Here is a 13,603-nt window from a genome sequence, read left to right as displayed (position 1 = left end):
AAGTGTGTGTATAGTTTCATTTTAAGGGGACTTTAGTAGAATGAAAATAATGGTGGTGTCCTGTTGCTGTCAGGTTCCATCATAGTGAATCTCAGTTTAATTCAGTAAACTTTGTTTTCTCCAGAGTCTAAAATAATAATTTAGTGCTTGCTTCAGCACACATATGTGAACATTGGAATGATACGCAAAAGATTATCATAGTCCCTGCGCAAGAATGACACACAAATCCACGAAGCATTCTATACTTTACGTAAAAACTGTAGTTATTTGGCTGGGCACGATGGCTCACGCCTGTAATCGCAACACTTGGGATGTCGAGGCAGGAGGATCACGAGGTCAGGAGTTTGAGACCAGCCTGACCAACATGGTGAGACTCTGTCTCTACTAAAAATACAGAAATTAGCTGGGCATGGTGGCGGGTGCCTGTAATCCCAGCTACTCAGGAGGCTGAATCACTTGAACCCAGGAGGCAGAGATTGCAGTGAGATGAGATCATGCCCTTGCACTCAAGTCTGGGCAACAGACCGAGACTCCATCTCAAAAAAAAGAAAATTGTAGTTATTTAGCAAACGTGTTTACGTCTATAGCCTGCCCACTGGTCATAAGTTTCTTGAGAGAAGGAATGGTCATATCCTTCGGTGCAGTGCCTGGTGCTTGGCACTAGATGCTTGTTACATGTTAGTAGATATAATTAACTCCTATGAAAGGAGGGTGAAGGTGTAAAAGTTGTCAGAAGGCATTCTTGAAAACAGCGAAGTATCAGGCTGTGGAGTGGAGGAAAAAGAGGAATTACAGTCCTGCCCCATAAATTCTTACAAATATTCCCTTAGAGGGTATGCCTCATAATCTCACGGAACCTGGGAGATATCTAGTCTCGCTAATTAAAATAGCTTGCTTTATTTGATTGGAGAATGTGTTTGCCATTCTCCTTCAGCATCCATCATAGATAAAACCAGCTCCATCTAAAGGAGTGCACAATAAACAAGAGGAATGAGGAAACCCAGAATTTAATGACTCTCAGCACATCAGTTAGGAAATACTTTTTAACTGCTGTTGCTTACTAAATCTAAGAAACTCTTAAAATGCCTCTATAATTCAGTTTTTTAAACTTTTTTTTGAAATTTCACGACCGGGCACTACAGCTCACACCTGTAATCCCAGCACTTTGGGAGGCTGAGGCAGGTGGATCACCTGAGGTCAGGAGTTCACGACCAGCCTGGCCAAAATGGTGCAATCCTGTCTCTACTAAAAATAAAAAAATATTAGCTAGGTCTGGTGGTGGGTGCCTGTAATCCCAGCTACTGGGGAGGCTGAGACAGGAGAATCGCTTGAACCTGGGAGGCATAGGTTGTGGTGAGCCAAGATCATGCCACTGCACCCCAGCCTGGGCAACAGAGCAAGACACCATGTCAACAACAACAACAACAAAAAGAATTTCAAACTTACATAAAAGTTGCAAGAACAGTATAATATCCATACACCCTTCACTCTGACATTCCTTTAATGATATTATTTTATCAAGTTTGCTTTTATTCTTTTTTTTTTTTTTTTTTTTTTTTTTTGAGACAGAGTCTCGCTCTGTCACCCAGGCTGCAATGCAGTGGCACAATCTCAGCTCACTGCAACCTCCACCTCCCGGGTTCAAGCGATTCTCCTGCCTCAGCCTCCCCAGTAGCTGGGATGACAGGTGCCCACCACGAGGCATAGCTAATTTTTTTTTTTTTTTTTTAGTAGAGACGGGGTTGCACCACGTTGGCCAGGCTGGGCTTGAACTCCTGACCTCAGGTGATCCACCCAGTTCGGCCTGCCAGAGTGCTGGGATTACAGGTGTGAGCCACCATGCCTAGCCGTGAAATTATTTCAAAATAAAAGTTTAAAAAATTGAATTATAATGGCATTTTAAGAGTTTCTTAGATTTAGTAAGCAACAGCAGGTTTTAAAAGTTATTTGCTAGGCTGGGCACGGTGGCTCACGCCTGTAATCCCAGCACTTTGGGAGGTCAGTAGATCGAGACCATCCTGGCTAACACAGTGAAACCCTGTCTCTACTGAAAATACAAAAAATTAGCCAGGGCGTAGTGGCAGGCGCCTGTAGTCCCAGCTACTCGGGAGGCTGAGGCAAGAGAATGGCACGAACCCGGGAGGCGGAGCTTACAGTGAGCCGAGATCACACCACTGCATTCCAGCCTGGGCAACAGAGCGAGACTCTGTCTCAAAAAAAAAAAATTTATTTCCTAACTGATGTCATAGTAGAGATGGGGTTGTACCATGTTGGCCAGGCTGGTCTTGAACTCCTGACCTCAGGTGATCTGCCTGGCCTGGCCTCCCAAAGTGCTGGGATTACAGGTGTGAGCCACCGTGCCCGGCCTTTTTTTTTTTTTTTTTTTTCTAAAGACAGAGGGTCTCCCTCTGTCACCCAGGCTGGAGTGCAGTGGTGTGATCATAGCTCACTGCAGCCTAGAACTCCTGGGCTCAAGTGATCCTCCTACCTCAGCCTCCTGAATAGCTGGGACTACAGGCACACACCACCATGCCTAGCTAATTTTATTTTTATTTTTAGAGACGGGGTCTTGCTACCTTGCCCAGGTTGCTCTCAAACTCCTGGCCTCAGCAATCATCCTGCTTCTGCCTCCTAAAATACTAAGATTACAAGTGTAAGCCACTGCACCCAGCCTATAATGGATTTTTTTTTTTCTTTTTTTTTTCCCTGTTGCCCAGGCTGAACAGAAGCAATCTTGGCTCACTGCAACCTCCACCTCATAGGTTCAAGTGATTCTCCTGCCTCAGCCTCCTGAGTAGCTGGGATTACAGACGTATGCCACCATGCCTGGCTAATTTTTTTTTCTTTTTTTTTTTTTTGGTATTTTTAGTAGAGACAGGGTTTTACCATGTTGGCCAGGCTGGTCACGAACTCCTAACCTCAGATGATCTGCCCACCTCGGCCTCTCAAAGTGCTGGGATTACAGGTGTGGGCCACCACGCCCAGCCTTTATTATTTATTTTAGAGATGGGGTCTCACCATGTTGCCCAGACTGGTCTCAAACTCCTGGCCTCAAGCAGTCCTCCTGCCTCAGCCTCTCAAAGCACTGGGATTACAGGCATGAGCCACTGTTCCTGGCCTTGTTTTAGTAATTTCTCTTTGTTGATATTCTCATTTTGTTCATATGTTCCCTCGATTTCCTTTTTTTTTTTTTTTTTTTTTTGTAGTTGTTGTTGCTGTTCTCACTCTGCTACCCAGGCTGGAGTGAAATGGTGAGGTGTCAGCTCCCTGCAACCTCCAACTCCCAGGTTCAAGCAATTCTCCTGCCTCAGCCTCCTGAGTAGCTGGTACTACAGGCGTGTGCCACCACACCAGGCTGAGTTTTGTATTTTTAGTAGAGACAGGGTTTCACCATGTTGGCCAGGCTGGTCTCGAACTCCAAGTGATCCACCCACCTCATCCTCCCCAAGTGCTGGGATTATAGTTGTGAGCCACCACGCCCAGCCCCTGCAGTCAGTATATTTTATAGCCGGGCTCAGTGGTTTATGCCTGTAATCCCAGCTACTCGGGGATTAAATATAAATATATATATATATTTTTTTGTTAACTTGTCTTGCTTCTATGAACACCTCACGAAGGTTTTCTTATGGTCTGGTGCTGCCTTGTCTGCTCAAATAAACTTTAAAATTTGAATATATATGCCTAAGTTTATCTCATAACAGCCCTGTCAGAAGTGAGGATCTGAAAGAGGGCACTGAGGGTGACCCCTACAGCAATGAGCCACCTGTGGGGGCACTGATGAAGCCATTGTGCTTGTTTTTCTACCTGCATCGATAAGCCCCCCTTGACACATACAAGTTTTCACAACTTGTGGCAACTTATCTGAGTTTATTTGAGCCTTTTTCATTCAGACTAGGGCCAGATGTCAGATTGGATTCAACCTGGGTTCTGCAGGAAGTCTCGGGTAGGTAATGTTTCAAGAAGTCAGAAAATAATAGGTTCATCTGAATGCAAGGAGTCTGGGACTCCTTCTGAGAACCTGTGCATTTCTAGAGATATGGGTACATAAGATAAAAAATAATGCCTAGGTGTGATGGCTCACACCTGTAATCCCAGCACTTTGGGAGGCTGAGGTAGGTGGATCACCTGAGGTCAGCAGTTCGAGACCAGCCTGACTAAAATGTTGAAACTCCATCTCTACTAAAAATACAAAATTAGCTGGGTATAGTGGTACATGCCTGTGATCTCAGCTACTCAGAAGGCTGAGGCAGGAGAATCGCTTGAACCCGGGAGGCGGAGGTTGCAGTGAGCCAAGATCGTGCTGTTGTACTCCAGCCTGGACAACAAGAGTGACACTCCGTCTCAAAAAAAAAAATTAGAATTATGGTGGCCACAGTTGGAAAGTTTGTGGGTTTTGGGGAGGTGTTTTGTTTTGTTTGAGATAGGATCTTACTCTGTCACCCAGACTGGAGTGCAGTGGTGCGATCACAGCTCACTACAGCCTCGACCTCCAGGACCCAACTGATCCTTCCACCTCAGTCTCCCGGCTAGCTGGCTGGGACTATAGGCATGTGCCACTATACCAAGCTAATTTTTTTTTTTTTTTTTTTTTTTTTTTCGGAGACAGAGTCTCATTCTGTTGCTCAGGCTGGAGTGCAGTGGCATGATCTCGGCTCACTGCAACCTCCACATCCTGGGTTCAAGCAATTCTCCTGCCTCAGTCTCCCGAGTAGGTGGGATTACAGGCGCCTGCCGCCAGCCTGGCCAGGCTGGTCTCAAACTTCTGACCTCAGGTGATCCACCCACCTCGGCCTCCCAAAGTGCTGGGATTACAGGCGTGAGCCACCATGCCCAGCATCCCAGCTAATTTTTTGTAGAGACCAGGGGTTTTGCCCAGGCTGGTCTCAAACTCCTGGCCTCAAGCCATCCTCCCACCTTGGCCTCCCAAAGTCCTGGGATTACAGGCATGAGTCCGGCTCACTACAAGCTTCACCTCCCAGGTTCAAGCGATTCTCCTGCCTCAGCCTTCCGAGTAGCTGGGATTACAGGCATGTGCCACCACACCAGGCTAATTTTTTGTATCTTTAGTAGAGATGGGGTTTCACCATGTTGGTCAGGCTGGTCTCGAACTCCTGACCTCAGGTGATACACCACCTCAGCTTTCCAAAGTACTGGGATTAGAGGCATGAGCCACCGTGCCCAGCCAACACCCTATCTTTAAAAAAATATTGGCCAGGCACGGTGGCTCATGCCTCTAATCCCAGCACTTTGGGAGGCCGAGGTGGGCAGATCATGAGGTCAGGAGATCGAGACCACCCTGGCTAACATGGTGAAACCCCATCTCTACTAAAAATACAAAAAATTAGCCAGACATGGTGGCAGGCGCCTGTAGTCCTAGCTACTCGGGAGGCTGGGCAGGACAATGGCGTGAACCTGGGAGGTGGAGCTTGCAGTGAGCCGAGATCACACCACTGCACTCCAGCCTGGGCGACAGAGCGAGACTCTGTCTCAAAATAATAATAATAATAATAAAATTAAATAAATATTGACTGGACACAGTGGATCACGCCTGTAATCCCAGCACTTTGGGAGGCCAAGGCAGGTGGATCACGAGGTCGGGAGTTTAAGACCAGCCTGGCCAACATGGTGAAACCCCATCTCTACTAAAAACATAAAAATTATGTGGACATGGTGGTGCACATTGGTAATTCCAGCTACTCTGGAGGCTGAGGCAGGAGAACAGCTGGAATTTGGGAGGCGGAGTTTACAGTGAGCCAAGGTGGCATCATTGCACTCCAACCTGGGTAACAGTCTCAATAAATGAATGAATGAATGAATGAATGAATGAATGAATGAATGATGGAGTGTTGCTCTGTCACCCAGGCTAGAGTGCAGTGGTCCAATCATAGTTCACTGTAACCTCAAATAATCTGTAACTTCAAGCAATCCTCCTGTCTTAGTCTCCCAAGTCTTAGTCTTAGTCTTCCCAAGTGGACAGATCACTTGAGGTCAGGAGTTCGAGACCAGCCTGGCCAATATGGTGAAACCCCATCTGTACTAAAAATACAAAAATTAGCCGGGTGCGGTGGCACGCAACTGTAGTCCCAGCTACTTGGGAGGCCGAGCAGAGGAATCACTTGAACCTGGAGGCGGAGGTTGCAGTCAGCTGAGATCGTGCCACTGCACTCTAGCCTGCGCAATAGAGTTAGACTCTGTCAAAAAAAAAAAAAAAAAGGAAAGAAAAGGAAGGAAGGAAGGGAGAGAGAGAAGAAAGAAGGAAGGAAGGAAAAAAAGAAAGAAAGAAGGAAGGGAGGGAGAGAGAAGAAGGAAGGAAAGAAAGAAGGAAGGGAGGGAGGGAGAGAGAAGAAAAAAGAAGGCAAAGAAGATAAGAAGAAGAAAAAAGTGAGAGAGAAAAGAAGAAGAAAGAAGAAAAAGAAAGAAAAAAGAAAGAAAGAAAGAAAAAGAAAAAGAAAAAAAAAGAAAAAAGAAAAGAAAGAAAAAAGAAGTAAAGAAGAAAGAAAGAAAGAAAAAAAAAGAAAGAAAAAAAAAAAAGAAAGGAAAAGAAAGAAGAGGGAAGGAAGAAGAAGGAAGAGGGGGGACAAAAAGAAAAAAAGGGAAGGAAAGGAAAGAAGAGGGGAGGAGGAGAGAAGGAAGGAGGAAGGAAGGAAGGAAGGAAGGAAGGAAGGAAGGAAGGACAAGAAAAAGAGGGAAAGGAAAGGAAAGGAAGAGGGGGGAGGAGGAGGAGGGAAGGAAGGAAGAGAAAGAAAAGAAAGAAAGGAAAGGAAAGGAAGGGGGGAGGAGGAGGAGGGAAGGAAGGAAAATATTGTAAGAGGTTTCTCTTCACCTTTTGAGTAATCTGCCAAAGAAAGAGTTTGTGTTTTATCAAAATAATTTCCTATACTTGATCTTATCTTTTATCAGGTCTTTCATTACTTAAGAAAACTCAGTCCTCTCTATTAAAAGAGTGGATATTTTCCCTACAACTCTGTAACTTTCTGTCTTTGGCTTTAAAATCTTTCATCTCTTTGTATAACTGGGTCTCATTCTGTTGCCCAGGCTGGAGTTCAGTGGCACAATCTCAGCTCACTGCAACCTTCGCCTCCGGGTTCAAGTGATTCTTCTGCCTCAGCCTCCTGAGTAGCTGGGATTACAGGCTTGTGCTCCCATGCCCAGTTAAGTTTTGTATTTTTTGTAGAGACAGGGTTTCACCGTGTTGGTCAGGCTGGTCTTGAACTCCTGACCTCAGGTGATCCTCCCACCTTGGCCTCCCAAAGTGCTGAGATTACAGGCTTGAGCCACTGCGCCCAGCCTCTTTATATAACTAAATATCATTTCACAGTGACCTGTGATACTATTTGAGTATTTTAAACCTTTTGACATTTTTCACAACTTCACAAAATCAACTTCTAAATTAAGTTCTTTTGACCTTGAAATAAGTTTGGAATGTTCCAAGGGTCCCTACATTATCTCAAAAGAATTTTTTTCCCTACTTAAGGAAGATATTAAAATAATTAAGCTTATTTGGTATGTTAAATTTGTATAGGAAGTATTATCAAATGAAAAGTGATGTTTTACCTTCTTTAAGTCATATATTTTTGGGCATATTTAGTATTAGTGTTCAAGAAATTATATAAAGTTCCTAGAAACCTGATAGTCCTGATGCCATAATATTAGTCATAATTCTAGTTATTATCTTAAAATATTATATGTCTTGAAATAACAAAATTTCTTTGTCAGTATCATTATACTATGAATACCATTTTCTTTTCTCCTAAGCTATCTGTTGCTTACAGCAATTTGGTAAGTTATAATTTTGTACCAAGAATGTAAACATTTATCTTTTCTTCCTACTTGATCCCTGCAGAATTCATAAACTATTAGTATTTTTATTTTCATGGCAATATAATTATTTGCATAAGTTCAGTAAGAATCTGTTCTCTTTGTACCAAGACACAATTGGAAACATTAGTCATATTACCAAAGCTTTGACTGAAGTGTCAGACTTTCAGATATAATCACACAATTTTTAGGAACTAAGGTTGACTCCATGGAGCCAATATGGCCCCTTGAAGGAAAAAGCTGGCCTTGTATCTTGTATACAAGATTCCCTCACATGGTTCCCTTGCGATGAGTAAGAGACGGTCACTTCGCACAGGCCCAGAAACCTCAGGACATTTTGGGGATCGCAAGAAGAGAGGAAGTCACTGAAACCAATAGGATAGCAGGACCTTGGCTAGGCTTCCAAGGATGGAGAGACATTTAAAAAAATAATTAATCACTTTTTTATTAATTGTTTGTGCTGCTGTAATAAAATATCTGAGACTGGGTAATTTATAAAGAACAGAATTTATTCCTCACAGTTCTAGAGGCTGGGAAGTCCAAGAGCAAAGTGCCAATAGGTGTGATGTCTGGTAAGGGCTCAGTCTCTGCTTCCCAGATGGCTACCGGAATGCTGCGTATTCTGGAGGGCAGGAACACATGTGTCCTCACATGGTGTAAGAGATGGAAAGGAAGCTAGCTAGTTCCCCTGAGCCATTTTATAAGGGCTGTCATCCATTCATTACAGCAGAACCCTAATGACCTCATCACCTCTTAAACGTCCCACGTTTTTTTTTTTATGAGACTGGAGTCTCCCTTTGTCACCCAGGCTGGAGTGCAGTGGCGTGATCTTGGCTTGTTGTAACCTCGCCTCCTGGGTTCAAGCAATTCTCCTGCCTCAGCCTCCCAAGTAGCTGGGTCTACAGGCGCCTGCCACCACACCCAGCTAATTTGTTGTTGTTGTTGTTTTTGAGACAGAGTCTCGCTCTGTCACCCAGGCTGGAGTGCAGTGGCACCATCTCGGCTCACTGCAAGCTCCGCCTCCCGGGTTCATGCCACTCTCCTGCGTCAGCCTCCGGAGTAGCTGGGATTATAGGCACACGCCACCACACCAGCTAATTTTTGTATTTTTAGTAGAGACGGGGCTTTGCCATGTTGGCCAGTCTGGTTCTTGAACTCCTGTCCTCAGGTAATCCTCCCGCCTCGGCCTCCCAAAGTGCTGGGACTACAGGTGTGAGCCACCGTGTCTGACCCGGAGTTTTATTATTACTCCAATCAGTCTCCCCAAGAATTCGGGAATTGGCATTTTTAAGAATAATTTGCTGCCTGGTGCAGTGGCTCACGCCTGTAATCCTAGCACTTTGGGAGGCCGAGGTGGGCAGATTGCCTGAGTTCAGGAGTTCGAGAACAGCCTGGGCAACACGGTGAAACCCCGTCTCTACTAAAATACAAAAATTAGCTGGGCATGGCAGCATGCACCTGTAGTCCCAGCTACTCGGGAGGCTGAGGCAGGAGAATTGCTTGAACCCAGGAGGTGGACGTTATAGTGAGCCTGACATCATGCCACTGCACTCCACCCTGGGGGACAGGGTGAGACTCATGTCTCCAAAAAAAAAAATCAATTTTGCTGAGTAGGGGGCCAGTGAGTTGGGAGTTCTGATTGGTCAGGTCAGAGATGGTAGTCAAAGCTGTCCTCTTGTCACTGCTAAGTCAGTTCCTGGGTGGGGGCCACAAGACCAGATGAGCCAGTTTATTGATCTGACTGGTGCCAGCTGATGCATCAAGTGCAGTGTCTACAAAATATCTCAAGCACTGATCTTAGATTTTGCAATAGTGATGTTATTTCCAGGAGCAATTTGAAGAGGTTTAGAATCTTGCAACCTCCAGCAGTATGGCTTCTAAACCATAAATCTAATCTTGTGGCTAATTTGTTAGTCCTGCAAAGGCAGTCCTAGTCTCCAGGAAGGAAGGAGGCTTGTTTTGGGAAAGGGCTGTTGTCTTTGTTTCAAAGCTAAACTGTAAACTAAGTTCCTCCCAAAGTTAGTTAAGCCTAAACCCAGGAATGAACAATGACAGCCTGGGGGTTAGAAGCAAGATGAATCTCTTTCATTCTAATATTTTTCTCAGTTGTGATTTTTGCTAAGGCAGTTTCAGTATTTTGTTTTAAATTTCAGATTCTACTTGATGATTGCTGGTATATGGGAAAGCAATTAAAATCAGATGACTCCAAGGATTTTGGCCTTAGCAAGAATGGATTTGTTGTTTACTAAGAAAGAAAAGGCTTCTGGCTGGGCATGGTGGCTCACGCCTATAATCCCAAGACTTTGGGAGGCCGAGGCGGGCGGATCACGAGGTCAGGAGTTTGAGATCAGACTGACCAACATAGTGAAACCCCATCTCTACTAAAAATACAAAAAATTAACTGGGTGTGGTGGTGGGCGCCTGTAATACCAACTACTTGGGAGGCTGAGGCAGGAGAATCGCTTGAACGCGAGAGGCGGAGGTTGCAGTGAGCCAAGATCGCACCACTGCACTCAGCCAAGGCGACAGTGCAAGACTCCGTCTCAAAAAAAGAAAAGGAAAAAAGAAAATAAAAGGCTTCCAGTAGAACTCTGTAGGGGGAGAATATAGGAGTTGAATTAAATTTGAGACATCTAATAGCCTTTTAGATGCTAACCTGAGTAGGCAGTTAGATATTAGAGCGTAGAACTTATGGGAGGGGTTCAGGCTTCAGATAAGAAATTGGGAATGGAAATATATGGATGCTTCCCCGGGTGCAGTGGCTCACGCCTGTAATCCCTGCAATTTGGGAGGCCACAGCAGGCAGATCACCTGAGGTCTGGAGTTCGAGACCAGCCTGGCCAACATGGTGAAACCCCATCTGTACTAAAAACACAAAAATTAGCTGGGCATGGTGGTTCATGCCTGTAATCCCAGCTACTTGGGAGGCTGAGGCCGGAGAATCACTTGAACCTGGGAGGCGGAGGTTGCAGTGAGCTGAGATCATGCCACTGCACTCCAGCTTAGGCGACAAGAGCAAAACTCCATCTCAAACCAAATAAACAATTTAAAAAAAATATATATATATATATATATATGGATGCGACTTAAAGTGATGAGCCTCATTGTGTGATCACCAAGTAAATGTAGACAGAGATGAAAAGATACCTGTAAGGTCAGCCGAGAGAGAGGAAAAATAGACCCAAAGTCAGGGGAGTAAGTTTTTTTTTTCTTTTCTTTTTTCTTTTTTTTTTAAGACAGAGTTTCACTCTTGTTGCCCAGACTGGAGGGCAATGGCATGATCTCGGCTCATTGCAACCTCTGCCTCCCAGCTTCAAGCAATTCTCCTGCCTCAGCCTCCCGAGTAGCTGGGATTACAGGCATGCACCACCACGCCCAGCTATAGGTGAGCAAGTTTTTATTAACCTGCTGGTTGCCCCCTTAACAGTCAAGGGAAGCAGCACCAAGCTTACAGAATGAGGGGTTTATGTTGGGGAGGGGAGTTTGAGGGAGTTCTTTGGTATGGCCATATCCCAGGGTTGTTTGCTGGTTAATTTTGCCACATATCACCTTGTGACGTTTATTATAGGAGGGTATAGGTAAAGTTTGTTTATGCTTCCCACGACCTCCCCGTGTGCGGTCTGGATGGTTTGTAATTGGGGTTTGCTTATCACAGCAAGGTCTGATAAGCGAAGTCTGCTGGCTTCACTGCGGCAACTGTATAAGGGCTTAAAAATGTAAAGAGGCTTGGGGAAGGGTGGGTGGCATGGAGAACTGGACAGCATTGGAGGAGGGGTGGGCAGCACAAAGAAGCTTTCTTGGGGCAGTTTGTCCCTAACATTTTAGCTTTTTAATAGGTAATAGAAGAGGTTGTCATCTGGCTGCTTCTTAAGTGGGAAGGGGTGACGGTTGTGGGGGAAGGCTGGATGGTAGGGACTGCCATTCTTGGAGCTGTTGGTATTCCTGGAGCAGCATCGTATCTTGTATTGTCTCGTGGGCGAAGGCGCTGATACGGTCCTGTAAATGCTGGGTGAGAAGGCATAGGAGACAAGGGCTGAATGCTACAAAAAGAAGAATGGTTATGGCTGGGCTTAGGAGTGGCATTAGCCGTGGAAACCAGGTACTAAAGGTCTGGGAGGGCCACACTGGCCATTGCGGGATGTTTTGTTTAATTTTTTGTGCTCGGTCCTTTAGTATTTTTACAGCATCTTGTACTAAGCCAGATTGGTTAAGATAAAAGCAACACTGTTCATCTAGAAAAAGGCAGAGTCCTCCTTTTTCGGCTGTGAGTAGGTGTAAGCCTCTGCGGTTTTGAAGAACCATCCCCGCTGAAGAATCTATTTGTGATTGAAGAGTTGTAATGGATTCGGCTATCTCTTCCAAGCTATTTGTGAGGTCTTTGGAGAGGGACTGGTAATAGGAAACAGAGGTGGTTAATCCTGTAATCCCAGTTCCAACTCCTGTAGTTATTGCAATGGCTACTAATAGAAGTATGAATTGTATAGCACGGCGGTGTCCGATAGGGGTATTAACTGGGATTGGTAGGGATTGGTCTCCTGGGGCAACGTTGATTTTTGGAATGAGGAAAACCAGGGTGCAGGTGCCCATCCAGTTAGAGGGGAGGCAAATATAAGTTGAGGTACCACATAGGAAAACTATGCCTTAGCTTGGTAGACAGAACTGGTTGTGTATGCTAAAAAGATGTATTATTTTGTTATTCTCATGCATCCATACTCCTAGAGTCCTGGCTAGGGCTGCTGCTGTAAGTGGTTGTAAAGGGGTGTTTGGTTTAGGCCAGGAGGCTTTTGGGTTCTTTTTCCTAGTGTAAGAGGAAGCATTTTGCATCCACTAAGATCCACGTGGGAGTGTTGTTGAATGTTGGGATAAGGAGACAGTCACAGGTGGTGGGTGCAGGAATGGTGCATGGAGAGGGGAGCCAAGGGAAGAGGAATAAACAGGGGAGTTGTCGGCTGTTATAGTACTCTGAATTTTTATTAAGGAGGTGGGAGGTGTCAAGGGCTAGAGGGCTAGAGAAACGCGCCTGTCTTTATTGTTGGCGGCTCTGAGAGTAGTATGTTCAGTGGAAGGTTTGAGTTGTAGGGTATAGTTTGGAATTCAGGTGGCCGAGGGGAATGCCAGAGGGTAGATGTCATTGGACGCACAGTGCTGCTGGATAGGATAAGATTGTGTGGGTTGTTATGGCTCCTAATATGGGTTTATTATGGCTGCGGTAGGAGGATAGGTTGAGTAAGTAGGGATGTAAGGTTGTAACAGCTGGAACTCACTAGCTAACGTGGGGGAGATTTCTGTTAATGCCTGCATGTTGAGTTCGAGGGGGCTGTTAATGAGGATTTCGGGATAGTAGGTTACTTGGGTGCAAGTCTGGTTATAGGCTGAGGCAGGGATTGCATTGCATGTTGTGGAGAGTGGGGGTACGCAGAGCCAGCAGTCTCTTGTCAGGGAGGAACTGGAGTTTTTTAGTAAGGAGTGTGTGAGATTAAGTGTTCTGTATAGGTGTTCAGGGGTTATAGGTATTGGTTGGGCTGAACGAAGGGTTGAGGTATTGATTCTGATATGGGTTAGAAAGGCAGAGAGTGAACAGAAAAGTAAATAGTTCAGTTTCACCACAAGCCATAGAGAGCCTTGGAAGAAAAGGTCAGTTATCCACTCAAAAAAGGTTCCCAGGGTATTGTTCCATGGGCGGAACCAGGAAATATCTTGTGAGAGGGAGTGAGGAAGAGAGTGAAGCGGCAGGATAGACAAAAACAGGGCATCTAGGGAGGATGTGGGAATGTTTGTTTGTTAG

General features: G+C 45.2%; 1 non-coding gene across 1 annotated transcript; it reads left to right on the top strand.

Moving 5' to 3' along the window:
* The first annotated feature begins 145 nt into the window (after positions 1-145).
* Positions 146-249, top strand: LOC115899764. Its single transcript, XR_004059373.1, has one exon. It is a non-coding gene; the product is annotated as a U6 spliceosomal RNA (small nuclear RNA).
* Positions 250-13,603: the final 13,354 nt, after the last annotated feature.

This window comes from Rhinopithecus roxellana, chromosome 9 (genome assembly GCF_007565055.1).
Source record: "Rhinopithecus roxellana isolate Shanxi Qingling chromosome 9, ASM756505v1, whole genome shotgun sequence".
NCBI lineage: Eukaryota > Metazoa > Chordata > Mammalia > Primates > Cercopithecidae > Rhinopithecus > Rhinopithecus roxellana.
This window is presented reverse-complemented; position numbering and strand designations above follow the sequence as displayed.